Here is a 26784-nt window from a genome sequence, read left to right as displayed (position 1 = left end):
ACAACAGATTTTTTTTTTTTTTGGAAATACCAAAACAAAACAAAACAAAACAAAAACAAAAACAAAAACAAAACAAAAACCCAAACCATTTTCCAGCCTAGAAACATAACTCCTCAGGTTTTGCTGTACACCTAACCTTTAAAAAGTTATCTCAACTATATTTTAATGGTAATTTACAACACATCATTAAGGAGAAAATAAACTAGTATAGGATGAAAATGAAATCAGCGTATTTGAAGACAATAATTCATCAAATCATTGATCCTTGGTAATGTTGAGTAACTCCCAGGATTTTTACTCATCTCCAGTGACCCTCATTTGACTAATTTACTGACAGGATTCCCCCTGATGACAGAATTTTTTAAATTAAATTTTTATTTTTTATATTAGTTACAGTTTATTTACTTTGTATCCTAGCTGTAGCCCCCTCCCTCAATCTCTTCCAATTCCACTCTCCCTCATCTTCTCCCTTCCCCTCTCTAAGTCCAGTGATAGGGGAGGTCCTCCTCCCCTTGCATCTGACCCTCACTTATCAGGTCTCTTCAGGACTGGCTGCAGTGTCCTCCTCTGTGGCCTAGAAAGGCTGCTGACAGAATTTTAAAACATACAGGAATTTACTTGTGTTTCAACCCTTGTTAAAAAGTCTGTTTTTATATCAATTTTATATTTCTGTTGGCTTTTAGAAAAGAATATATACACGTTCACTCTAGAAAAAGTGGCCGTGGTTTATCGAAAGCAAACATAGAGCCAATTTTCATGCGCAACATTAATTTCCATAGATTTTGCTATATAAGGATGACAACTGCCACAAAGAAATACCAGTGGAAGCAGTGAATTGAGTGTAGGCACTGTGAGGAAGCTGTGGGGGAAATGATCACTCAGCAGGTCTTCTGAAGACTTAACGTGAGAGCTCATGTTCCCGTCGTGTCTCCACTGAATTCACTAGTTTGGCTTCTAGAAAACACGGATCTGGGTAGATTAACGTAGAACCGAGTAGTCCAAGTAGTGTTAGGATATACTTAAAAATGCCATGTACTCGAAAGATCTGGATAGGAAGGAGCTTTATTTGGGGGAGCGAAAAGGGAAAGGAGAAAAAGGAGCATGGTGACCACCCCCCCACACACACCGCAGAGAAAAGTCAGAGAGGAGGGAAGGGGAAGAAACTGAAGCAGAGAGAGAGTCGGTGGGAGTGGCAGATGGGTTATATCCGAAGCACCTGGCCCAAGTGATGACCTAGGACACAGAAAGTGAAGTAGGAGGTTGTCAGAACCCTAAAGGCCCCTGAGCGCAGGCCAGCTGAATTGCCTGCACAACATAACATTCCTCCCTTTTTGTTTAATTAAAATAATGAGGAGCTCGAAGGGGTTAGGGAGGGAGAATGAGGACACTGGACTGCTTCTCATGCAATGCAAGTTAAAGTATATTAATGTAGGTTCATTGGAAGCAGCTGTTGGTCCCATGCAATGAAGAGAGAGAGAGAGAAGAGCACCAAAATGTCCAGATTATATGGTGAAGGAGAAGCTCTTGCCCTGGAAAGTTCAGGGTAGTGGGGTGTTCCATTTGTTCTGTTCCTGGTCTTTTCTGCTTCCAATGTCTATCCTGTTTGCTCTTCTGAATGAGGACTAAGGAGCCAACTACAGAGGGCCTCTGAAAGACTCTACCCTGCAGAGGATCAAAGCAGCTGCTAAAACTCATAGCCAAACTTTGGGCAGAGAGCAGGGAATTTAATGAAAACATGGGGGATAGAAGACCTGGAGGGGACAGGAGCTCCACAAGGAGAGCAACAGATCCCCAAAATCTGGGCCCAAAGGGTGGGCTGGGGATGGAGGAGGGGTGCTGCAGAGACTGATGAATCAACCAAGGACCATGCATGGAGAGGACATAGACACCCCCCCCCCTCACATGTAGCCCATGGGCAGCACAGTCTCCATGAGGGTTTCCTAGTAAGGGGAGCAGGGGCATCTCTGTTATGAGCTAGGTTGCCCGCTCTTTAATCACCTTCCCGTGGCAGGGTGGACTTACTAGGCCACAGAGAAAGAGGATCCAGACAGTCCTGGTGAGACAGACCTGATAGGCTAGGGTCAGATAGTAGGGGAGGAGGACCTCCCCTATCAGTGGACTAGGGGAGGGGCAGAGGAGGGGAAGAGGGAGGGTGGGGCCGGGAAGAGATGAGACAGGGGGCTACAGCCAGGACATAAAGTGAATAAATTGTAATAAATACTACTACTACTATTACTACTAGTAGTAATAATAATAATAAATTCCATTTGTTGGGGCTAGAGAGATGGCTCAACAGTTAAGAGCACTAGCTGCTTTTTCAGAAACCTTGGGTTCAATTGTCAGACCCCACATGGCTGTTCCATAAGCACCAGGTGTTAGTAATCAGGAGATCCCATTGGCCCACCTTCAGGGACCTAGCAGCCGCTTACATCAGCACCTGTCGCCACCAGGTGCTCCAGGTGTGCTAGGGGCTGTGCATAAAAAAGCCATGCCAGCTCTTTCTCTCCTGTTCTCTCCCCTCTCCTTCCCTTCCCTCTCCGCGCTCTCTAACTCATCTCTTGTTCCTGTTCTCTATCTCCCTCTCCCCATTTCTCTCCTTCTGCTCTTTTGTACCTGTTCTCTCTCCCGTTCACTTGTTCCCTCCCTCCCTTCCTTCCCTCCCTCCCTTTCTTTCTTCCTTCCTTCCTTCCTTCTTTCCTTTCCCCTCCCTCCCTCCCTCCCTCCCTCTCTCTCTCTCCTTCCTTCCTTCCTTCCTTCCTTCCTTCTTTCTTTCTTTCTTTCTTTCTTTCTTTCTTTCTTTCTTTCTTTCTTTCTTTCTTTCTTTCTTTCTGTCTTTTTCTTTCTTCTGCCTCTCTCTCCCTCATGTCACCACTCCCCAAATGGCCTTTCACTCTCCCCTCCCTTGATTAATCTCTTATACTAGATCTGTTGCATTGCGATATTTTTCAGGAGCATACCTTGGCACAGCTGCCAAGGGCACCTCCAACCCCTCGCTTGCATTTTATCCTATTATCAGGCATGCATTTGGTGCTCAGACTTACAAGGAGGGAAACCACCCATATATGTGAAGCAAAAAAGAATTGTAGTTGTTATTCCAGATCTTTATTATAGTGTGCTAATACAATCCAGGTGCATGGAATGAAGTCTATTCCAGATCTTTATTATAGTGTGCTAATACAATCCAGGTGCATGGAATGAAGTCTAATCCAGAAAACATAGCTCTTTAAAATATGTATAAGAAGTTGGGTGTAGTGGCATGTGCCTTTAATTCTAGTATTCAGGAGGCAGGCAGAGCTCTGTAAGTTTGAGGCCAGCCTAATCTACCTAGGAAGCTCCAGGACAGCCAGGATTACATAGGGAAACCTTGTTTCATAATGCAACAAAACAGTTAAAAATGTCTATCAGAAAAGAGGATTAGAAACAGTTTGTGTTCATATGAGAACTTCTGAGATTTGTTACACTCTAGGTTAACATCTTGTTTTTCGTTTTTCTTTTTTCTTGTTGGGGGCGGAGGGGTACTGAGGAGCAAATACAGGGCCTGGTGTATGCTGTGCATACATCAAATCGCACTCACAGCCACTAGGTTAACTTTTATGCCTCCTAGGACATTTTCTGGACAGACATGGACAAATGAATACATCAAAACATCACATTAATGCACTGTATATCTGGCATCATATTGACTATCCACCAGATAGTTCAAATGTAACAGGATAAGTTTACTAGAAGTCTAGGTAAGATGTGTGCTGGGGTGAAGCGAAGTGGTAGGCCACATGCTTGGTACTTGCTAGGCCACTGATTCAGTTACCAGCATATGCGTATATTCTAGTTCCCAGGTTCTTTAAAAATTTTTATTGTTTGGTAGTTTTTCCTAGCATGACTTCTTTGGCATGCATCATGTTATTGTATCTTCAGATTATAGCATATTAGAATACTTGATTTTTAAAACTGCTGATTTGAGTTGCTGACTTGAATTTCATTTAAAAAAAAATCTTTAGGGGTTAGAGAGATGGTTCAGCAATTAAGAGCCCTACAGAGGACCCAGGTTTAGTTTCCAACATACCCACCTGGAGGCTTACAACCATCTGTGATTCCAGTTCCAGGGTATCTAGTGTGCTCTTTTCTGGCCTCCAAGGACACTAGACACATATGCAGTATAAATACATGTAGGCAAAACACTCACGCAAATTTCTTTTTTTAAATTATTAAATGAATTCTGGATTGAGATTAGAAAAGAATTTTCAGCAACTGCTGAGATCCTCCTATGTTTCTGTCATTTTTGTACTACATATTCATGAGAAGTAGCATTCTTGGTGTTGACTATTATAAAAATCAAAAGATCAATCAATTCAGAGCAGTTGCTCTATGTCCTAATATATGAAATAGCCAGCCAAAATTAATCCTTTATGTAAAAATAAATAAAAACATCAACCTCATAAAATTTGCCCTTGTCTCTAATGAATGGTAAAACTGTTTTTATGTCAAAGAATTAACTGAAAAATAGATTTTTTTTATGATTTATCATCAGTAAGTATTTTATTCGTATGTACATTTTATATACCTATATTTCTGGGGTCAACGGTAGAGAGCTCTTAAGAAGTCCTGTTCTTGGGGACCAAGAAAGAGGTCAGAGGACAATGTACAGAAGTCATCTCTGTCCTCCATCATACAGACAACTTGGGTCATCAGGGGCACTTGCCAGCTGAGCAATCTCACTGGCTGTCGAAAACCTTTAGAGAGGCTGAGAATGTGTTCCCTAGATCCTCTTAACACACAAGAGACCTCTTGGAAGCTTAATAAGTACACGAGTTTCAAGCTCTCAATAGAAACCCTGAGTAGAGGGAAGATCTTTTACAAAGAACCTCATTAAACAAGGTGTGACCTTGTTAGACAAGGTGTGGCAATATCAGGGAGATTCACAGAAAGTCCACAGAATTTTCAAGAAACAGCACAAAAATATTGCCATGGTTATGGTGTCATATACCCGTGTTTTCAGATTTTGATCCTAAGGGCAAGAGAATTAACAATTTCAAGTCATCGTTGAATACAAAATGAGTTTGTGGCCATCTTGCATGAGACTATATCTTAAAAAACCAAGACATCAGTGAGATGGCTCAGTAAACAAAAGTGCTTTTTGCAAAGCCGGAAACCCTGAATGTAATTCCTGGAACTCACACAATTCAAGGAGAGACCCTACTCCCAAAAGTTGTCTTCTGATCTCCATACATGGGCCATGGCATGTGCCCCCCCACAATAAAAATTAAAACAAACGAGCAAACAATACAACCATACAACCACCAACCATACAAAAATCAAACCAGCAAGATCAGAAATAGTCAAAAGGACAGTATAAAATGCATCTTGTTCCAGATATTTTTTTTGAAATATGAATATTTATTGCATCTACTTTGTTACTGTTTTGGAGGTTTATGGAAGTGAGGCAGACAGCTTTTTCAGGGTTTTACAAGCTCACATACACAGAGGAGGAACAGTATTCCTGCAATTGTTCCTCAGAAACTACAGTCATGGAATCAAGACAGTTCATCTATATTTGGATACAAAGAGAGAAGGTTGTTGGCTTTGAGCTGATGCTGTAATTATTAATGAGTTTTAGAGCACAAGATGTGCTGAGTATATGCTTTCTGTTTAAGAACCAAGAATTACTGAATTATAAAAGATTTTTATAAAAGGATTGCCTGCTTTTATAACACAGTCTGACATCCATCCTGGCTATTTTATTGTTTTATCTTAACTGTAATCCTCTGTATCAGACGAAAGCCTAGAAAATAGATTCTGGAAGATTGGTCGAACAGCATGGTCCCATAGTGGGGCTGGCCATGTGACTGTGTGGTCTGTGTTATCACCCAGAAGGTTCCCAGGTAGTTTACTGAGATGCAATGCCAACTTGAACTTCCTAATTATTTTTGCCATGGTGTTTTTATTTTCTACACAGTATCACAAATTGACTGGCTAGTTCCAAAATTAAAGGAGCATGAGATACGCCTGTGTGGGAGTACTCTTTCTCCCAGGTTAGATGAAAGTGTTATTTTTGAAGCTTTGTAGTTCATAATAATGCAGTTTTGCTATCTGCAAAGGTAATATTGGTTAAGGCTCACTTAATAAAATATTTTCAAAGAAAAATGCTTTCAACATGTAAATACAATCAAGTGCAATAACAGAATAACTTAAAAATACATACTGTATAATTTTTATAAGCTAATTGTATCAAGATTCTTAATTCTATAACTACCAATAAACTTGAAGTTCAGATTCCTGCATCCTATTTTATCTTGTGGGTGTCTTGTTTTTAATTTTTGTTCAAGAAACATTAGCATATACTAAGTAGACATACTAATAGGTTTATTTCAATGTTTTTTTACACATACATACATACATACATGTATACATAATACACATATATGATACATTTTGATCAGATTCACTCCAGTACCCTTCTTGTGCCATCTCACTCCTACCAAGCACCTCCCTCATTTTTCCTGTCTGTTATTCACTTCCATATATAATTCCTTCCTTAATTTTTAACTAACAAAGAACAGAATGTAACGAAGACCACGGGTATCACGTCTGAAGTGAGGTTATACAGATTGTGACTCCATCTTGTTCATACTTCCCTTCTCTAACTGTTCTTTCATCACTAAAACAAGTTATGCTGTGAGTTATCACATGGAGAGGCCCATGTGGCAAGGAAGTGGAAACAATGTTTAGCCAGTCTGTAAGGACCAAGGACAGGACCAGGAAACACTGAATCAGTTGAGTTTTGAAGCAAATCTTCCCCACCTCATTCTTGTGAGGCTGGTCACCCAGACAGCATAGAAGCCTGTGAGAAGCTCTGAAATAGAGCACATAACTGGGCCCTGCCAGTCCTAACAGGAATGTTGAGCTCATAACTGTTATTTTCAGTCAATACATTTGGCATGATGTGTTATAAAACAGCACTAACTAGTTGTGATGTTTGATCTCAGCTGTCATCTCCATGGACTATAAGATCATCTAGGACATGTACCTCTTGGCATGCCTGTAAGGGATTACCTTGATTAGGTTAACTGCGATGAGTAGACCCATCCACTATGGCTGGCTCCACTCACTGGGTTGTGATCCTGGACCATATGAAAAGGAGAAATTGAGCTTAGCACAAGCATTCATTACACTATGATTATCAATCTGGGTGTACAGTTATCAGCTGCCTTAAGCTCCGGCTCATGGGATTTCCACACCATGATGGACTTTACCCTTGAATAGAGTCAAGAGATGCACATTTTCCTGAATCTGTTTTTGTCATGCTATTTTATCGCACAACATGAAAAGCAACTAAGACATTGGTACAATAGCATATCATTGTGCAAACAAGGGTCATCCATCCAAGAACTTCTCTCATTTTGTGGCAAAGAAAAATGAATTTTAGTGATGGTTAAGTACATTGAACATGCCTGTGTTATATTAATATGATTAATGGTCACTTTAAATTAAAAAAAAAGTTTTCAAAAGCAAAAACTAAAAATAAAAAAATAATAAAATAAAGATTTTTTAAATCACATTGAGATGTTTTATTTTCCTTTAAAATAGTGCTAAATTTTCAAAGGTACCTAAATGGAAGAATTACTAAATTAGATTCATATGGCCAGAAGGAATTTGGGGATCAGCAAGTGAAATCCACTCGATGATGGAGAAGTGAACTGAAAACCTACTTTAAAAAAATTCACTTTTGTCACTTCAGCCAGGGAAGAAGGTCTCTTAACTGGAGATCTTCACCTTTCCTTCCAATGCCCCAATCTCACCCCCATCTCTGAAGCACATCACTTGCTGTGGCCTTCCCCTCCTCTCTGCCCCCATCTCCAGTGGATCACTCAGATATTCCCCTCCACACTTTCTCACCATTCATGGTCTTATTCCAGACCCCACTGAGCAGGAATCCTCCAGGAACCAGCAGTCAAGCCTGCATAGAAACAAGCAGGCCAGAGAAGCAGGAAGGCTGGCTCCACATCTTCACTCTCCCTCCTCTTCTCCATCTCCAATCTTCCAGTGTCAACCCAAGCTCTGTAGCAGACTACTGGCTATGACCTCCCTCACTCTATTTTTTTCCTCACTCTTGTTTAACCAGAAAACTAAGCAGGTCTTGGTGGAACATTCTACCTACATTCCTCCTTCCTGTGGAACTCCTCAGGCTCTGCCTCATAGTGCATCCTCATTTCTATGTGTCAGCTTTCAATACCTAGAAACACATTTTACCCAGAACCCCCAGTGATCACACCTATAAAGTTAATAAGATTTCCAAAAGGATTTCCTATGCTTAGACTCCAGCACAGAATTTCAATCAATAACAGCAACAGTCAGGACAATATGTCTCCATTAGAGCCCAGAAACCCTACCACAGATGGCCCTGAGTATTGCGATATAGCTGAAGCACTAGGCAAAGACCTTACAATAGCCTTTAGAAATATAATACAAGTCCTTAAAGAGGAGATGAATAAATCTCTTAAGGAAGTCTATGAAAACATAAACAGTAGAAGGAAATGAATAAAAAAACAGTTCAAGACCTGAACGTGGAAAAAGGATACATAAAGAAAACTCAGACTAAGGGAAATCTGGAAATGAAAAATTTAGGAACTCAAACAGGAACCTCAGAGGCAAGACTTACCAACAGACTACAAGAAATGAGAGGGAGAATCTCAGGCACTGAAGACATGATAGAAGAAATTAATACCTTAGCTAAAGAAAATGTTAAATCTAAAGAGATAATGGCACAAAATATTCAGGAAACACCGAATATTTAATGTTTCATGAGAAACATTTCATGAGACACCATGAAAAGAACAACTCTAAGAATAGTAGGAATAGAGGAAGGAGAAGAAACCCAAACCGAAGGTTCAAAAAATATTTTCCACAGAATCATAGAAGAAAAAAGTTCTAACTTAAATTAAAAAATTGACTACCAAGGTATAGAAAACATACAGAATAACAAGTATAACAAGTAGAATAACAAGTAGACTGGACCAGAAAGAGTCTTCTCAGCTTTACAGATTACAGACCAAGTAACATATAAAGCCAGACCTATTAGAATTACACCAGACTTCTCAATGGAGACTCTAAAGGCCAGCAGAATGTGGGCAGATGCTTTACAGACTATAAAAACACAGATGCCAACTCAGACAACTATATGCATCAAAACTCTCTGTTACAATAGATGGAGAAAATAAGACCCTCCATAATAAAATCAAATTTAAGCAATATCTATCTACAAATCCCTACAGAAGGCACTAAAAGGAAAACTCCTAAAGAGATTACCATGCCCAAGAAAAGAAAGGGAATAAATAATAATCCCAGGCCAGCAAATTAAAAGAGCAGAAACACACACACACACACACACACACACACACACACACACACACACCATCACTACCACCACCACCACCACCACAACAACAACAACAATAACAACATCAGAAAAATAACAGGAACCAACCAAACAAAAACCCACTGTTCACTGATATCGCTCAGCATCAGTGTTGTCAATTGCCCAACGAAAAGACAGAGACTAACAGATGGATATGAAAACAGGATTCATCCTTCTGCTACATCTCAGAAACATTAAGGAATCAAGGATAGACATTACCTCAGGGTAAAATTATGGAAAAAGATATTCCAAACAAGTAGACCTAAGAAGCAAGCTGTTGTAGCCATTTTGATATCTGACAAAATAGAGGTTTCCTGGGGGCATGCCTACTAGCCCTGAGCTTCTTGCTGTCCCCTGAGCTCCATTTTCTGTCTTGCTGTCCTCAGCCTGCTTTCACCAGGCCTGCTACACCAGGAACACCCAGGTTAGACCCCTCCCCCAAGTCCCGTTGGGCATGCCCAACTTCCTTGTGCTGACCTCTGTCCTCTAAGTGCCATTGTCTGGCCCAAGGCCTGCTTCACCAGGAAAATTCAGGGACAAGCAGAATGCTAATGTAAGAATGCCAGTGTAAGAACACAATCAACAAGAGCCAGGGCAATACGGTACCACCACCGCTCAGTTATCGCAATACTGTAAACCCTGAATATCCTAGCACAACTGAAACACTAGAAAATGATCTTAAATCTACCCTTATGAAGATGATAAAGGCCTTTAAAGAGGAGACAAATAAATCCTTAAAGAAATACAGGAAAATACAGTTAAACAGTAAAAGGAAATGTGTAAAACTGCTAAAGATCTGAAAATGTAAATAGAAGCAATAACACACACACACACACACACACACACACACACGCATACGCACATGCACAAACTGAGGGAATCCTGGAGACAGAAAAATCTAGGGAAGAGAACAGGAACTATAGAAACAAGCATCACCAACAAGGGATGAAAAAGAAAAATCTCAGGCATAAAAGACACAATAGAAGAAATCAATACATCAGTCAAAGAAAATGTTAAATCTAAACAATTCATGACAAAAAAACATCCAGAAAATCTGGGATACTATGAAAATACCTACCCCAAGAATAAGAGAAATCAAGTCTGGAGAGGTGGCTCAGTGGTTAAGAGCACTGGTTGCTCTTCCAGAGGTCCTGAGTTCAATTCCCAGAATATAGGATTAGAAGGTAAAGAGTCCCAGCTGCAAGGCTCAGATAATATTTTCAACAAAATCATAGAAGAAAAATTTCCCTAAAGAAAGAGATTCCTATAACCATTCAAGAAGCTTATAGAACACCAATTAGATTGGACCAGAAAAGAAAATCCTCCCATCACATAATAATCAAAACATTGAATGTACAGAACAAAGCAAGGATATTAAAAGCTGCAAGGGAAAAAGGATGAGTAACATACAAAGGCAGTCCTACCAGAATTACACCTGCCTTCTCAACAGACTGTAAAAGCTAAAACGGCCTGGACAGATGTTTTGCAGTCTCTAAGAGACCACAGATGTCTATATACTCTACCTAGCAAAACTTTCAATCAGCATAGGAAAAAACAAAAAACAAAAAACACAAGATATTCTAAGCCAAAACCAAATTTAAACATCTATCTACAAATCCGACCCTAAAAATACTAGCAGAAAAACTCCAACCCAAGGAGGTTAACTACACCCAAGAAAACACAGGAAATAAATAATTCCGCACCAGCAAAAAAAAAAAAGAAGAGAAGCACATACAAGCACACGCATGCACGCGCACGTGCACACACACACACACACACACACTCACACACACTACCACCACCAACATCAAAATAACAGGAATTAAGGATTGATGGTCATTAACATCTGTCAACATCAGTGGACTCAGTTCCCTAATAAAAAGACACAGGCTAACAGAATGGATGTGAAAAACAGGATGCATCATTCTGCTACACACAAGAAACACACCTCAGCAACAAAGATAACTAAGATAACTATCACCTCAGAGTAAAGGGCTGGAAAAAGATTTTCCAAGCAAACAAACCCAAGGGGCAAGCTAGAGTAGCCATTCCAGTATCTAATAAAAAAGACTTTCAGCCAAAATTAATCAGAAGAGATGGGGAAGGACACTTCATTTTAAAAGTAAAAATCCATCAAGATGACATTTCAAGAGCACCCACATTCGTAAGAGAGACATTATTAAAGCTTTAATCACACATTGAACCCCACACATTAATAGCAGGAGACTTCACTACTCAGTCTCACAAACGGACAGGTCAATGAAACAGAAACTAAGTTGGGAAATAATGAAACTAAGAGACATTATGAAACAATTGGACTTAAGTGGTGTCTACAGAACATTTTACCCAAACACAAAAGAATATACCTTTTCAGCACCTCACAGAACCTTTTCTGAGAATGCCTATATACTCTGGTATAAAGTAAGCCTCAACAGATATAAGGAAAGTGAAATACCCCCTTATATCTTATCAGACCATCATGGATTAAAACTGGACTTTGATAACAACATAAAGAACAGAAAGCTTAAAAACCCATGGAAACTGAACAATATTCTACTCAATGACCAATGGGTCAGAGAGGAAATAAAGAAAGAAATGAAGGGCTTTCTAGAATTCAATGAAAATGAAGGCACAACACACCCAAACTTATGAGGCACAATGAAAGCAGTGCCAAGTGTCTTCATAAAGAAATTGGAGAAAGTCAGTTTTGGTGGGTCACATGCTTATAATCTTAGCATTCCAGGAGGTAGAGGCTGGTGGATCCCTGTGAGTTCGAGGCCAGTCTAATCTACAAAGTAAATCCAGGTTAGCCAGGGCTACACAGAGAAATCCTGTCTCAAAAACTCAAAAGAAATTGGATATATCTCATACTAGTAACTTAACAGCACACCTGAAAGCTCTAGAATTAAAAGAAGCAAACATACCCAAAAGGAGTAGACTACAGGAAATAATCAAACTCAGTGCTGAAATCAGTGAATTAGAAACAAAGAGAATAATACAGAGAATCAACAAAACCAAGAGCTCGTTCTTTGAAAAAATCAACAAGATAGACAAACCCTTAGGCAAACTAACTAAAAGGCAGAGAGAGAATATCCAAATTAACAAAATCAGAAATAAAAAGGGGGACATAGGCATAGATACCAAGGAAATCCAAAGAATCATTAGGTCTTACTTAAAAAAACCTATCCTCCATCAAATTGGAAAATCTTAAAGAAATATATGATTTTAATGATAGATACCACTTACCAACATTAAATCAAGATTAGGTAAACAAATTAAATGGACCTATATAACCTCTAAGAATATAGAAGCAGTCATTAAAAATCCCCCCTAAAAAAAAAAAGGAAAGAAAGAAAAGCCCAGATGGTTTTAGCACATAATCTACCAAACTTTCAAAGAAGAACTTATACCAATACTTCTAAAACTATTCCATAAAACAGAATCAGAAGGAACATTACCAGACTCATTCGTCATAATCAAGTAAGCTTAATTCCAGGAATGCAAGAATGATTCAACATAGGAAAAAGAAATCTATCTACGTAATCCACCATATAAACAAACTGAAAGAAAAGAAAATCATGATCATCTCATTAGATGCTGAAAAGCTTTTGGAAAGATACAATGCTCCTTCATGTTAAAAGTCTTGGAGCTATCAGGACTACAAGGTGCATACCCAAACACAATAAAGGCAATTTACAACAAGCCAGTAGTCAACATTAAATTAAATGGAGAGAAACTTAAAGCAATTTCACTGAAATCAGGGAGAACACACTCTCTTCTTATCTATTCAATATAGTACTTGAAGTTTTAGCTAGAGTAATAAGATAACTAAAGGAGATCAAGGGAATACAAATAGAAAGGAAGAAGTCGAGTTATCAATATTTGCAGATGGTATGATAGTATATATATAAGTGACTCCAAAATTTCTACCAGAGAACTCCTACAGCTAATAAGCACCTTCAACAAAGTGGCTGGACCCAAAGCTAACTCAAAAAATCAGTAGCCCTCCTCTATAGAAATAATAAGTGAGGGGAGAAAGAAACTAAGGAAACACAATCCTTCACAATTGCCACAAATAACATAAAATTCCTTGGTGTAACTCCTGTATGTCAAGAACTTCGAGTCTCTGAAGAAAGAAATTGAAGAAGATATCAGAAGATGGAAAGATCTCCAATGCTCATGGATTGGTAGGATTAACATAGTAAAAATGGCCATCTTACAAAAAACAATCTACAGATTCAATGCAATCTCCATCAAAATACCAACGCAATTCTTTACAGACCTTGAAAGAATAATTCGAAACTTCAGATACCAAAATAAAAAACCCTGGGAAGCTAAAACAATCCTGTACAATAAATGAACTTCTGGAGGTATCACCATCCCTCATTTCAAGCTATATTACAGAGCAATAGTAATAAAAACTGCATGGTATTGGCATAAGAATAGACAAGTTGATCAATGGAATAGCATTAAAGACCCAGAAATAAACCCACAGACCTATGAACTTGATTTTGACAAAGCCAAAACCATACAATGGAAAAAAGATAGCATCTTCAGCAAATGATGCTGATCTAACCAAAGAGATGTCTGCATGCAGAAAATACAAATAGATCCATATTTATCACACTGCACAAAACTCAAGTCCAAGTGGATCAAAGACCTCAACATAAAAATGGATACACTAAATCTGATAGAATAGAAAGTGGGAATAGCCTGAACTCATATGCACAGGAGACAACTTGAACAGAACACCAACAGCTCAGGCACTAAGATCAATAACCAATAAATGGGACCTCATGAAACTGAAAGCCTTCTGTAAAACAAAGGATACCATCAGTAGGACAAAACAGCAGTCTACAGATTGGGAAAGGATCTTCACCAATCCTACATTTGACAAAGGGCTGATATTCAAAATATAAAGAACTCATGAAATTAGACACCAACAAAACAAATTACCCAAATAAAAAATGGGGTACAGAAACTTCTTGTAAGAACATCTAATGACCCAGAAGTACTTAAAGAAATGTCAATGTCCTTAGTCATCAGGGAAATACAAATCAAAGTGACTCTGAGATTCTATCTTACACCCATCAGAATAAATAAGATCAAAAACTGAAGTGACAGCACATGCTAGCACATAGATGGCAGAAATAAACTCAGGGCTTAAATTAATAAAATATAAACAAATGAACAAACAAAAGTATCCACAAAAGAAAAAGTTGGTTCTTTGAGAAAATCAGTAAGATTGAAAAACCATTATTCAAATAAACTAAAAGGAGTAAAGAGAATTTCCAAATTAACAAAATTAGAAATAAAAAGGTGCACATAACAACAGACACCAAGGAAATCCAGAGAATCATAAAGACAAACTCTAAAAACCTGCATTCCACCAAATTGAAAAATCTTAAAGAAATTAGTAATTTTCTCAATACATACCATTTACCAAAGTTAAGCCAACATCAAACAAGCAATTTAAACAGACCTATAACTCCTAGTCAATTAAAAGCAGTTATTAAACTGTCTCAACAACAACAACAGAAGGTCAGGTCCAGATGGAATTACCTCAGCATTTTATTAAGCTTTCAAAGAAGAGTTAATACCAATACTCTTCAAATATTGCCCAATTCATTTTATGAGGCCAGAGCTACTCTGATACCCAAACTACATAAAGAGTGAGCAAAGAGAATTAAACTACATCCCCTGCTCATATGTAGTCCATGGCAGCTCAGTATCCAAATGGGTTCCCTCATAATGGGAACAGGGACTGTCTCTGACACGAACTCAGTGGCTGGCTCTTTGACCTCCTTCTTACCCCCCCCCCCCAGGGAGGAGCAGCCTTGCTAGGCCACAGAGGAGGGCATTGCAGCCAGTCCTGATGAGACCTTATAAGCTAGGGTCAGATGGAAAGGGAGGAGGACCTCCCCTATCAGTGGACTTAGAGAGGGGCAGGGAGGAGATGAGGGAGCGTAGTTGGATTGGGAGGGAATGAGAGAGGGGCTACAGTTGAGATACAAAGTAAATAAACTGTAATTAATATAAAAATAAATTAAAGAAAGAAAAAGTATACTTAAAGAAACAGAATTACAGACAAATTTTCCTTATGAACATAGACACAATAATTCTCAATAAAATACTTACAAACAGAATCTGAGAACACATCAAAAAGATCATCCACCCTCATCAAGTGGGCTTCATCCAAGAGATACAGAAATGGTTTAACATAAGAAAATTGTTAAATGTAATCCACAATATAAACAAACCAAAAGGAAAACAAAACAAAACAAAACAAAAAACCTACATGATCATCTCATTCAACTCCGAAAACGTGTTTGACAAAAATCCAACACCCTTCATAATAAAAGTCCTGGAGATATTAGAGATGCAGGGAACATACCTCAACATAATAAAGGCAGTTCACATCAAGCCCATAGCCAACATCAACTTAAATGCAGAGAAACTCAAAGAAATTTCACTAACATCAGAAATATGACAAGGTTGTTTATTTTTTCTACATCAATTCAATATGTACTTGAAGCCTTAGCTAGAACAGTAAGACAACTAGACAATCAAGGAGATACAAATAGGAAAGAAAGAAATTTAAATATTTTTTATTTGCAGATAATATGATAGTATACATAAGAGTCTCTAAAAATTCCACTGGGAAACTCCTATAGGTGATAAACACTTTCAGTAAAGTAGCTAGATACAAAACAAACAAATAAACAACAGAAAAAAAAGAAACAGTAGCCCTCCTATATGCACATAACAAATGAACTAAGAAAGTAACCATGGAAGCAACACCTTTCACAATAGCCTCAAATAATATAAAATATGGTGTACCACTAACCATGCAAGCAAAAGATTTATGATAAAACTTCAGACATTGAAGAAAGAAATTGAAGAAGGTATTAGAAGATGGAAACATTTCCCATGCTCATGGATCAATAGAATTAATACAGTAAAAATAGACATTCTACCAAAAGCAATCTACAGATTCAATGCAATCTCCATCGAAAGTCCAACACAACTACTCACAGATTGTGAAAGGGCAATTTTCAGCTTCCTATGGAAGTATACACACACACACACACACACACACACACACACACGCACACACACACACACACACACACACACACCAAGAAACAAAGCTGAAACCAAACCAAAGAAACCAACCAAACCAAACCAAACCAACCAAACAAAAAACCTCCCCCAAACCCCAAATCCAAGGCTCTCTAAAACCACTCTGAATAATAAGAGAACTGCTGAAAGCATCACCATCTCTGACTTCAAGTTGTATTACAAAGCTACAGTGACAAAAACAGCATAGTATTGACACAAAAACAGACACACAAGTCAGTGACATTGAATCGATGAGCCAGACGTAAATCCACACACCTATGAACAACTGGTTTTTGATAAAGATGCCAGAAACACACACAGGGGGTGGGGAGGAAGAGAGCATTGGGAAAAGTCCTGGTCAAACTGGGTGGCTGCATTTAAAAGAATGCAAATAGACGCGAATTTATCACCCTGCATAAAACATAACTACGAATGGATCAAGTACCTCAACACAGAAGCAAATACACTGAATTTGATTGGAGAGAAAGTGTGGTATAGCCTCAAACTCACTGGCACAGGGAAAGACTTCCTGAACAGAACACTGTTAGAGCAAAAACTAACAGTAAGTGGGACATCATAAAACTGAGAAGTTTTTGCATGACAGAGGATACTGCCGTTTAAAGAAAGTGGCAGCCTACAGAATGGGAAAAGATTTTTACCAACTCCACAAGGAGTAGAGCACAAATATATAATGAACTAAAAAAAATCTAGATATCTAGAAAACAAACAACTGAATTGAAAAATGGTTTACAGATCTAAACAGGGAATTCTTCTATTTCTTTCTTCATTTTTTAAATTATTGCAATTTATTCACTTTGTATCCCAGCTGTAGCCCCCTCCCTCAGCAACTCCCAATCTCACCCTCCCTTTTTCTCCCACCTCCCATCCCCTTTCCCCAGTCCACTGATAGGGAAGGTCCTCCTCTCCTTCTATCTGACCCTAGCCAATCAGGTCTCATCAGGACTGGCTGCATTGCTTTCCTTTGTGGCCTGGCAAGGCTGCATCCTCCAGGGGGAGGTGATCAAAGAGGCAGCCACTGAGTTCATGTCAGTGACAGCCCCTGTTCCTCTTACTTGGAGGCTGAGCTACCATGGGCTAAATCTGTGCAGGGGTTCTAGGCTATCTCCATGCATGGTCTTTGGTTGGAATATCAGTCTCAGAAAAGACTCCTTTGCCCAAATTTTTTGGTTCCGTTGGTCTCTTTGTGGAGCTCCTGCCCCCCTCCTTCTTTCATAAGATTCCCTGCACTCTGCCCAAAGTTTGGCTATGAGTTTCAGCATCTGCTTCGATACCTTGCTGGGTAGAGTCTATCAGAGGCCCTCTGTGGAAGGCTCCTGCCCTGTTCCTTGTTTTCTCCCACTTCCAATATCTATTAAACAGGGAATTCTTAAAAGAGAAAACTTAAATTGCTGAAGAGCTCTTGAGAAAACTTTCAACACTCTTAGCCATCAAGGAAATGCAAATCAAAACTACTTTGAGATTTTACACAGTAAAGAATGGCTAAAATCAATAAACACTCCACAGTTCATGCTGGCAAAAAAAAAAAAAAAAAAAAAAAAAAAAAAAAAAAAAAAAAAAAAAAAGTAGAATAAGGGGGACACTCATCAATTGCTGGTGGGACTGAAAACTTGTCACCATGGAAATCAGTATGGCAGATTTTCAGAAATATGGAAATCAATCTACTTCAAGATCCATCTATACCACTCTTGAGCATATCCCCAAGGGATGTTTCATCCTGCCACACAGACACTTGCTCTCAGCCATGTTCATGTTGCTGTCTTCATTAACAGCAATCTAGATGTCTCTCAACAAAAAAAAAATTGATAAAGAAAATGCGGTATATTTACACACTTGAGGATTACACAGCCATTGAAAAATGAAATCATGAAATTCACAGGCAAATGGTTGGAACTAGAAAAAAAAATCATCTTGAGTGAGATAATCCAGACCCAGAGTGACAAATATGTTGTGTGGATATTATGTATAAACAAGTCAATGATCACTAAGCTATAACCCACAGAACCATAGAGGTTAGGTATAGAATAAGTACTGGAGGGGCAGATAGATCTCCTTAGGAAAGGGAAATGGAATAGATAGTTATGGGTAGCTGGGATGGAAGGATAAAGTGGAAAGGTGGGGTGAAGAAGACAAAGGAAGAATGATGGGAAAAGACAGTTAAAAGTAAGGGCCTATTGGGGTGGAGTATGGAAACCTAACACAGTAGAAGTTTCCTAAAATATAGACTACATGAAGGAAATTGAAATGAAATTGCCAAATATTGGGGGAGACAAAGCCCTAACTGGATAACTTGTCACCAAGGACTGGGATTAGGTTATATATAATTGAATTGCTGACCAAATAGGTTCCATGGGAACCTCCAAACAACCCAAGTTGTTTCCACAACTATTAGGTTGATCTTTACAAACTGACAACAAGGACCCAATCCTGAAGACAACACCCATACAACTCATTGATCATGGAGAAGTTGAACTGGTGCCTACATAGAGCCTTCACCCATATGTTCTAGGGTTTTTGGTACAAGAAGGTATTTTGTACTCTACCAAAGGAGAAACATAAATACGAACCCAGCTAAAAACCCTGTGATCATCCTGCAAGATATGCTAGTGCAATGGTAGCACAAAGCTTCTGTAACCAACTGATATGTGATTTGATGTAAGGTTTACTCTATGCGAACCAGACACTAGATAGTCCAAGAACCTGTGGAAAAATCAAACGCTACTTTTCTAAAACAAAACAAAAACTGAAGAAAAAAAAAACCTACAAAAACATAGCTATAAAATGACTCCCAACGATGTTCTGCTATACTCATAGATCAATGCCTTTCTCAGCCAACATCAGGAAAGCTCACTCCTACAGCAGTTTGTGGTAAAATACAGAGACACATAGCCAGATATGATGCAGAGAGTGAGACATTGGGGCACTCAGCATCAAATCAGATGTCTCCAACAATTCTGCTTTCAAGACTCAAGGGAATTCCACAGAAGAGAAGGCAGAAGGAGTGTAAGAGCCAGATGAGACGGACGACACCAAGAAAATCAGGCCCGCTAAATCAAAGTGAACAAAGCTCAGATGAAGTCACAGAGACCCAGGCAGTATGCATGGGGCCTACATGAGTCTGCTTCTAACGGGGTTTTAGAGCTTAAAGGAGGAGTGGACCCATGCTCCCATCCCTAACCAGGAAGTAATCCCCAATTGATAACTACTTGCAAATAAAAATTTAGCTTCCTCCAAGGAAGTCTCACTGGGGAAACCAGCGACTCTTAAGCATAGACTGTATGCCCAGCAGCAGATGGCCAACAGAAAATAAAATCAATGGCGTCTTCAAAGGTTCCCTCTTTCATAATATCATATTAGGGCTTTGCCTTTAATAAATCTTATTTTATTATATGTACATACATATATATTTATATTTTTAAAATTCTCCCTTTTTATCCTTCAGGACCTTTGTGTATTTATGGCTTCCAGTTCAGTCTTTTTATTGGATTCCTGAGTGTGCAAACAAGTGGGTCTCTGTTTCTTGTGCTCTCCCATGGGCTCTTTTCCTTCTGTTTGTTTTTGGACAGTTCTGATGTGTTAGTTTTTGTTTTATCTTTTTATATTTTATTCTATTATAATTGTATTTTATTATATTGTCCATTAGAAGCCTTTTTGTTTTCTAGTAAGAGACACAAAGGGGGTGAATCTGGATGGGAGGCAAGGTCAGGAAGAACTGGCAGGAACAGAGAGAGGGGAAAATACATTCAGGATAGATTATGTGAGAAAAACTATTGTCAATGAAACGGAAAATATCTCTTTTCTAATTGACTTCTAAAGTGGTTTGTGAGCTATAAAAGAAAACCAGGCTAAGAATTCTGTTCCTCACCTTATTTATGAAACCAAACAGTATAATCCAATTTAACCAACCATTTTATTCAGTAGTCTTGAGTTTTGGCAAACTCTTAGAAAAAAAAAATCAAACCCCCTGTCAAAGGATGGAGATTTTTCACTATTGAAGATAGTCAAAGAAATTAGCTTCAGGCTCTAAAAGCAATTTCAAGAGGACTTTTCAAACTACTTTAAGCAATGTCTGTACTGCTGGAATAAATGTGTCTCCTGCCAGGGCAGCTACTTGAAAAAGATATGGCAATTTGGATCTGTAATTTCTCCTTTGTTTCTTGAATAGTGGAAGAGCATTATACATCAAATGTGCAGGAAATGATAGCCATCCATTCTGCAAACAACTATAACAATAAACATTTAAATAGTTTCAGTCACTGCCTCAGACTTTGCACAACAATTGACACCTAAGATTTTGAATCTGATCTCTACAGCCTCTGTAATTGGCTACATCAGTTGTGATGGTTTGAATAGGTATGGTCCCCATAGACTCATGTGTGTGACTGCTTGGCCCATAGGAAGTGGCACTATTAGGAGGTGTGGCCTTGTTGGAGGAATTGTGTCATGTGGGGGCGGGCTTTGAGGTCTCATATGCTCAAGCTATGGACAATGTGATACACAGTCTCCTTCTTCTGCCTGTGGATCAAGATATAGAACTTTCAGCTCCCTTTCTAGCATCATGTCTCCTACCATGATGAAAATGGACCAAACTTCTGAAACTTTAAGCCAGTCATAATTAAATTGTTTCTGTTATAAGAGTTGCTGTGGTCATGGTGGCGCTTCACAGCAATAAAAACCCTTAGACATCAGTCTATCTTACCCTTACAAATTGTACCCTTGGTAGCTATAAATCTCATTAATACCATACTTCAATGTCACAGTACATATAGAGTTATACTCATAGTTATGTGGACTATCATCCTTCCAACGCAATCACTGTATCATTCCATATATTTCAAATTTTCCCCACGTTCATACTCCTTAATTTCTACTTCCAATGTAACCATCTGAGTTTTATAGAATCGATCCTGAATTTTCAGTAAAACTTAAAGGCCTGGTGTGGTGGCAGATACTTTTAATCTCAGCATTCAAGAGGTGTAGACAGGCAGAACTCTGTGAGTTTGAGGTCAGCCTGGTTCATATAGCAAGTTCCAGGACATTTGGGTAGATAGATCCTGTGTCAAGAAACAAACAACAAAAAACTTCAGTTTCTTGTTCACTTTATTCAGTCATCTGTGACTACTTAGAACACAAATTTTGAGGTAGATATTGTGACTTCATCTGAGGTCAGTGGGAAGATTGCCATGCTATTCTATGTTGTTGTGATCAAAGAATACAGGTAGACATCATAGATGATGTTTGGGTTTTTAAATTTTAATTACTCCTTTGATTTTGATTATAATAAAAATTACCCTAGGGTGGATAATGATTATCACTTTTATTTAGGGAAATAAAGGTATTCCACATTGTAAAGGAAGAGAACATAGATGGCTGAGTAACACTGGAAATGGGACAGGTCACCAGGGGAGAAAATGAAGCAGAGTGATTGTGAAGATGGCCAGGAGCTCCAGGTGTCTCCATTTTATCCTGACTCAGTCCTAATTGCTTTTATCTGTTTCCTCAGGTTGATGTCATTATCTCCTCTCACTGTAATGAACATTGCACAAACTGAAACATCCATATTATCCTTATTATGTTCTTTGAATATTGGTTCCATTGTGTTAAAACAAGATGTTTTCTGAAGTTATCATTTGCCTGAGGTGAAGGGGTATCATGGTCATAACATATGACAGATACCCTCAGTAGAAGGAATTTGTGATGCTGCTGGAAATTTGAAGTAGAAAGTAATACTACAGTATTGTATCCGATTCACACCTGGTCAGTATCCCAAATACGGGTTTCATTATCAACCCTCCCCTGCGTACGACGCAGACACTGGGAACTGGACATGATGTCCTTCTCGTATCTGCAGCCTTCACTGTGCACAAGAAAGTAAACAGGGTGAGTTGAAGAGCCAACATTAGAACTTAAGAGTCAGCTCACAGCACCCTAGGTTAACTCTATTGTTATGACTTCTCCGCGGTCACCCTTTCCCCCTCCTTGAAATGGTTTCTCTCTCTCCAAACCTTCTCTCCCTGTTTCTTTGCACTGTTTTTCTGCATCACTTTGATGCAGTCATTCAAAACTAAATAGAGTGACAACCTCGGAGCTAATCTATAGTGTATTGTGACCAGAATCCTATTTTCTCAGTTACCAATAAATTGGAATTTGTTCCTCACAGCTTCCTGACATAACCTCTGACTGGTTCATACTAAATCTTTGCTGTATCTCAGAAATATAACCTGATTTAGACCCTGGTTCACTTTCATGTCAATTCAATATGCCTCTCTAGGAAGAGTTATTCAAGGTGGCATTATTTAAAGATTTTTTTAAAACTTTAAGACAATATTGTAAAGATGACTTGAAAACCACAAGAGTGTGCAAAATTTCACAATTCAAGACTTTGTTTTGGTGTTTTTATTCTTTTATGAATCATTTCTGTGAGAAGTATTTGGATGTGAACATAAGATGAATCACAGTTTAAAACAGCCACTATGAACAGACCAACCAACATGCTTAAAAATGTAACTAGTGGATTAATTATAGAGCCTCAAAAATAAGTCTAGGAAAGTGAGGCAGGAAATAATTGCAACTGTCCCTATCACTGCTGTAACTGAGTATTTATCAATGATACAACCCACACTTCAAAACACTTCTTACACCATGGTCACCACTGGCCACTGCCAACGAGGACAGCATTTTCTTTCACCAGTAGAACACTTGCTCTTAATTTTACGTAACAATTTCAGTTACAGGGATTGATGAAGATGGAAGATAGAAGACAGGTTATAAGTTATGTGGGCTAAGAATGGAAGACAAAGACCAGTGTGGACAGCTCATTTCCACATGATTCTTGGATAGAGTAACAAATTGGTATTCATACATATATCCATGTCTCCGATAAGACGGGAATTCCTCATGAATTTACAGAGGGCTTGGTAGCTCCATTGGCAACTCTCCTTCATTAACCAGCTGTCTTTTTTTTTTTCCCCAGGGGTTCTCAAGTAGTGCAACTTTTAAAACAGTTGCTTGGTTAGAAAAAGCTTAAAGAACTTCCAAAGTGAAATTTCTATCTGCCTCAGAGAATACCTAGAAAGCAGAGCGTATCTTTCATTGAGCAAGATGGTCTAAATGGTCACATCATGTCCACTTTTACTAAGAATGAGAGCCACGGGAAGAAAAATCTAAGTAATAACAAAAATATAAAAAGCAAAGCTGAAAAACAAATTCTGAAGAGCAAAGCGGAGCCTGTAGAAATATCAGAAATAGCATAGAAGGCACAAACTATCCAAAATGAATAAATAGTCAAGTGAGCCACAGAAGTAAATGTGATAAGGCAACAGGTGGTAATTGTAAAGAAACAGAATAAAAAAACAAAAAAAAAAAAAACAAGCAAATTTAGAAGGATTACACAAAAGATGGCAAATATCTAGTGAAAGGATTCTATATAGACACTGTGATAGTGTAGAAAGCATATTGTATCTTAACAGAAATATAAATATAGATAAAAGCTCTTACGAAGTTGGCGGGTACATGGTTTAAGGGATGGGATGAATTAGAATTTTGTTGGAGAAATTAAAACAAGGCAGATGTAGAGACAGGATTAAAAGACTTGAGAACACCAGTTTTTCAGCCTTCCTAATTGCTGTGACCCTTTAATACAGTTTCTCTGTCGCTGTGATGACGTCCCCTGACCACAACCATTAAATTTTCGTTGCTACTTCATCGCTGTAATTTTGCTACTGTTGTGAATTGTAATGTAAATATCTGTGTTTTCTGATGGTCTTAGGTGATCTCTGGGAGGGAATGTTTGACTCCCAAAAGGATCCCAAGCCACAGATTGAAAGCCAGTGCTCAAGAGCTTCTTCAGAATGTCCAGTTAAATTCATGATAACTTTCTTACCAATGTTTAACACCTCCCCCTCCCCCCCCCCCCCCCCCCCCCCCCCCCCCCCGCTGAGAACTAGTGGATTTTCAATTATTTTCATACTGGAAATCTCCTTTTAGGAAATATGTCCTGAATCTTTGACTCAAGAGAGCATGAATACCATCTCATAAAGCACCTTTGCGAGGCATCTCCTTGATTCCTCTTTGGCTGCACGCCTCAAAGATGAGGAAAAAATGCTTACCTTTCTGTTCTCAAATAAGCCACAAGGAAGGAAGCTTTCATTGAATTTTATCAAGCCCGTGCAGTTGGATGCTGGGGTTTAGGTGCTGAACATTCCCCAAAGTTCCATACAGAGCCTCGGTCTCCAGAGTGTTGGGGTTGGGAAGTGTTAGTCTTTAAGTCCTTAAGTCCTTAAGGTGCCCTTGGAGAGACTCCTCTCCTCTCTCCTCCTCTTCCTCTTCCCTCTTCTTCCCTCCTTTCCCTCTTCCCTTATGTTTCCCTCCCCCTCCCCCTCCACTTCCTTCCCCTATTTCAGATCTGATGTCATTTACTGTACACATTTACTGTTTTTGTTCTTTGTTTCAATATTTTTTTTTTTCTATTTGGAGACAAAATGATCTATGAATTTCACCTTTTTAAATAACTCTTGTTTGGTTATTTTTAATGTGGATTTTCTTAAGTTTTTTTTTTTTTTAACTTTTAATGTAGAACAGCTCAGGAGAGACACACCCCTAAGCCTCAATATCTTGTTTTTCTCACACTGTATATCTAAGATATGGTTCAATGCCAACAGGCAAGCCACTCCCCTTCTCTCTGGATGGTAGTCACAGAAGGTTCATTTCTGTTGTTGTTGTTGTTTTTATTAATATTTAAGTTAGTGCACAAAATAATATACTTCATTGTAACACTTTTTTATACATTGCAAGCCCCAATACCTTCTGCCATTCCACTTTTAATAAATAAGTTTATGATAAAAGCATCATCATTTACACAGTCTGAATCATGAAGGACTTGAAAACAAAAATTACTGCCTATGCACTTTAGATCAGTCTCTATCCTTTCTCATATCTCTAACTGAGATATTTTTAAAATGAGTATGAAATGGGAATGTAAACAGCCACCACAAGGCCATGTCTTTCTGTCTTTTACAAGTATTACTATGTGAGGATTTTATTAAGTTCTAAATCAACCAGTCAATACTGCTGGAATCCAGCCACCAGTAGCTCTCTGATTTTACCTCTTGAGAGCAACTGTCCTTTTACCTCACCCTCTTTTTTTTTAATTTTATTTTTTTCTTATCAGTTACATTTTATTGACTCTGTATCCCAGCCGTGTCCCGATCTCTCATTCCCTCCCAGTCCCTCCCTCCCTCCCTCATCTCCACCCTGCCCCTTTCCAAGTCCACTGATAGGGGGAACCTCCTCCCCATTCATCCGATCCTGTTTTATCAGGTATCTTCAGGACTGGCTGCAAAGCTCTCCTCTGTGGCCTAACAGGACTGCTCCTCCCTTGGGGGGTGGGGAGGCCAAAGAGCCAGTCATTGAGTTCCTGTTAGAAATAGTCTTTGTTCCCCTCACTATGGGAAACCAATTGGTTACTGAGTTACCACAGGCTACATCTGAGCAGAGGTTCTAGGTTACATTCATACATGGTCCTTGGTTGCATGTCAGTCTCAGAAAAGACCCTGTGCCCAGATATATTTGGTCCTTGTGGAGCTCCTATCCTTTCCTCATCAGACTAACTCCCCTTCTTTCTTATGATTCCCTGTACTCTGCCAAAGGTTTGGTCATGAGTCTTTGCTTTGAAAACACTGCTAGTTAGAGTCTTTCCAATGCACTTAGTAAACTCCTGTCAATGTTTAATGTGCATCCCATCTGTCTTTCAAAACGAGGATTGATAATCTTACCCCATGTCCGCTCTCTTGATTATCTTTTTTAGGTGTACAGATTTTATTATGTTTATCACATCTTATAGGTCTATATAAGTGAGTATATACCGTGTTTGTCTTTCTCCTTCTGGGATATTTCACTCAGGATGATCTTTTCTAGGTCCCACCATTTGCCTGCAAATTTCATGATTTCCTCCTTTTTGATTGCTGAGTAGTATTCCATTGTGTAAAAATACCACAATTTCTGTACCCATTCCTCCGTTGATGGACATCTGGGTTGTTTCCAGGTTCTGGTTATTACAAATAAAGCTGCTATAAACATGGTTGAGCAAATATCTCTTTTGTGTACTTGAGCAAACTTTGGGTATATACCTAGCAGTGGTATAGCTGGGTCTTGAGGAAGCACTATTCCTAATTGTCTTAGAAAGCGCCAGATAGATTTCCAGAGTGGTTGAACCAGTTTACATTCCCACCAGC

At 38.8% G+C, this 26784-nt stretch overlaps 1 protein-coding gene across 5 annotated transcripts in view; it reads right to left on the bottom strand.

Moving 5' to 3' along the window:
- The window catches only part of Bard1 (BRCA1 associated RING domain 1), a 184081-nt gene that overhangs the window by 136426 nt on the left and 20871 nt on the right, over positions 1 to 26784 (bottom strand). The window contains exons 1-2 of one of the 5 annotated variants that reach the window (XM_055616986.1): positions 7894 to 7930; positions 7051 to 7118 (exon numbers count right to left, since the gene is read on the bottom strand). The exons of 3 other annotated variants lie outside the window; for them this stretch is intronic. The gene's annotated coding sequence lies outside the window, so the exon portion shown is untranslated. Of the gene's footprint in view, positions 1 to 7050; positions 7119 to 7893; positions 7931 to 26784 lie in introns of those variants that run through there. One more of the 5 variants, XM_055616985.1, reaches the window with a different exon arrangement.

The sequence above is a fragment of the Psammomys obesus genome, unplaced genomic scaffold, assembly GCF_907164565.1.
Source record: "Psammomys obesus unplaced genomic scaffold, mPsaObe1.curated_primary_1811, whole genome shotgun sequence".
NCBI lineage: Eukaryota > Metazoa > Chordata > Mammalia > Rodentia > Muridae > Psammomys > Psammomys obesus.
The sequence above is the reverse complement of the archived record's forward strand: the minus strand, read 5'-3'. Positions and strand labels throughout refer to the sequence as shown.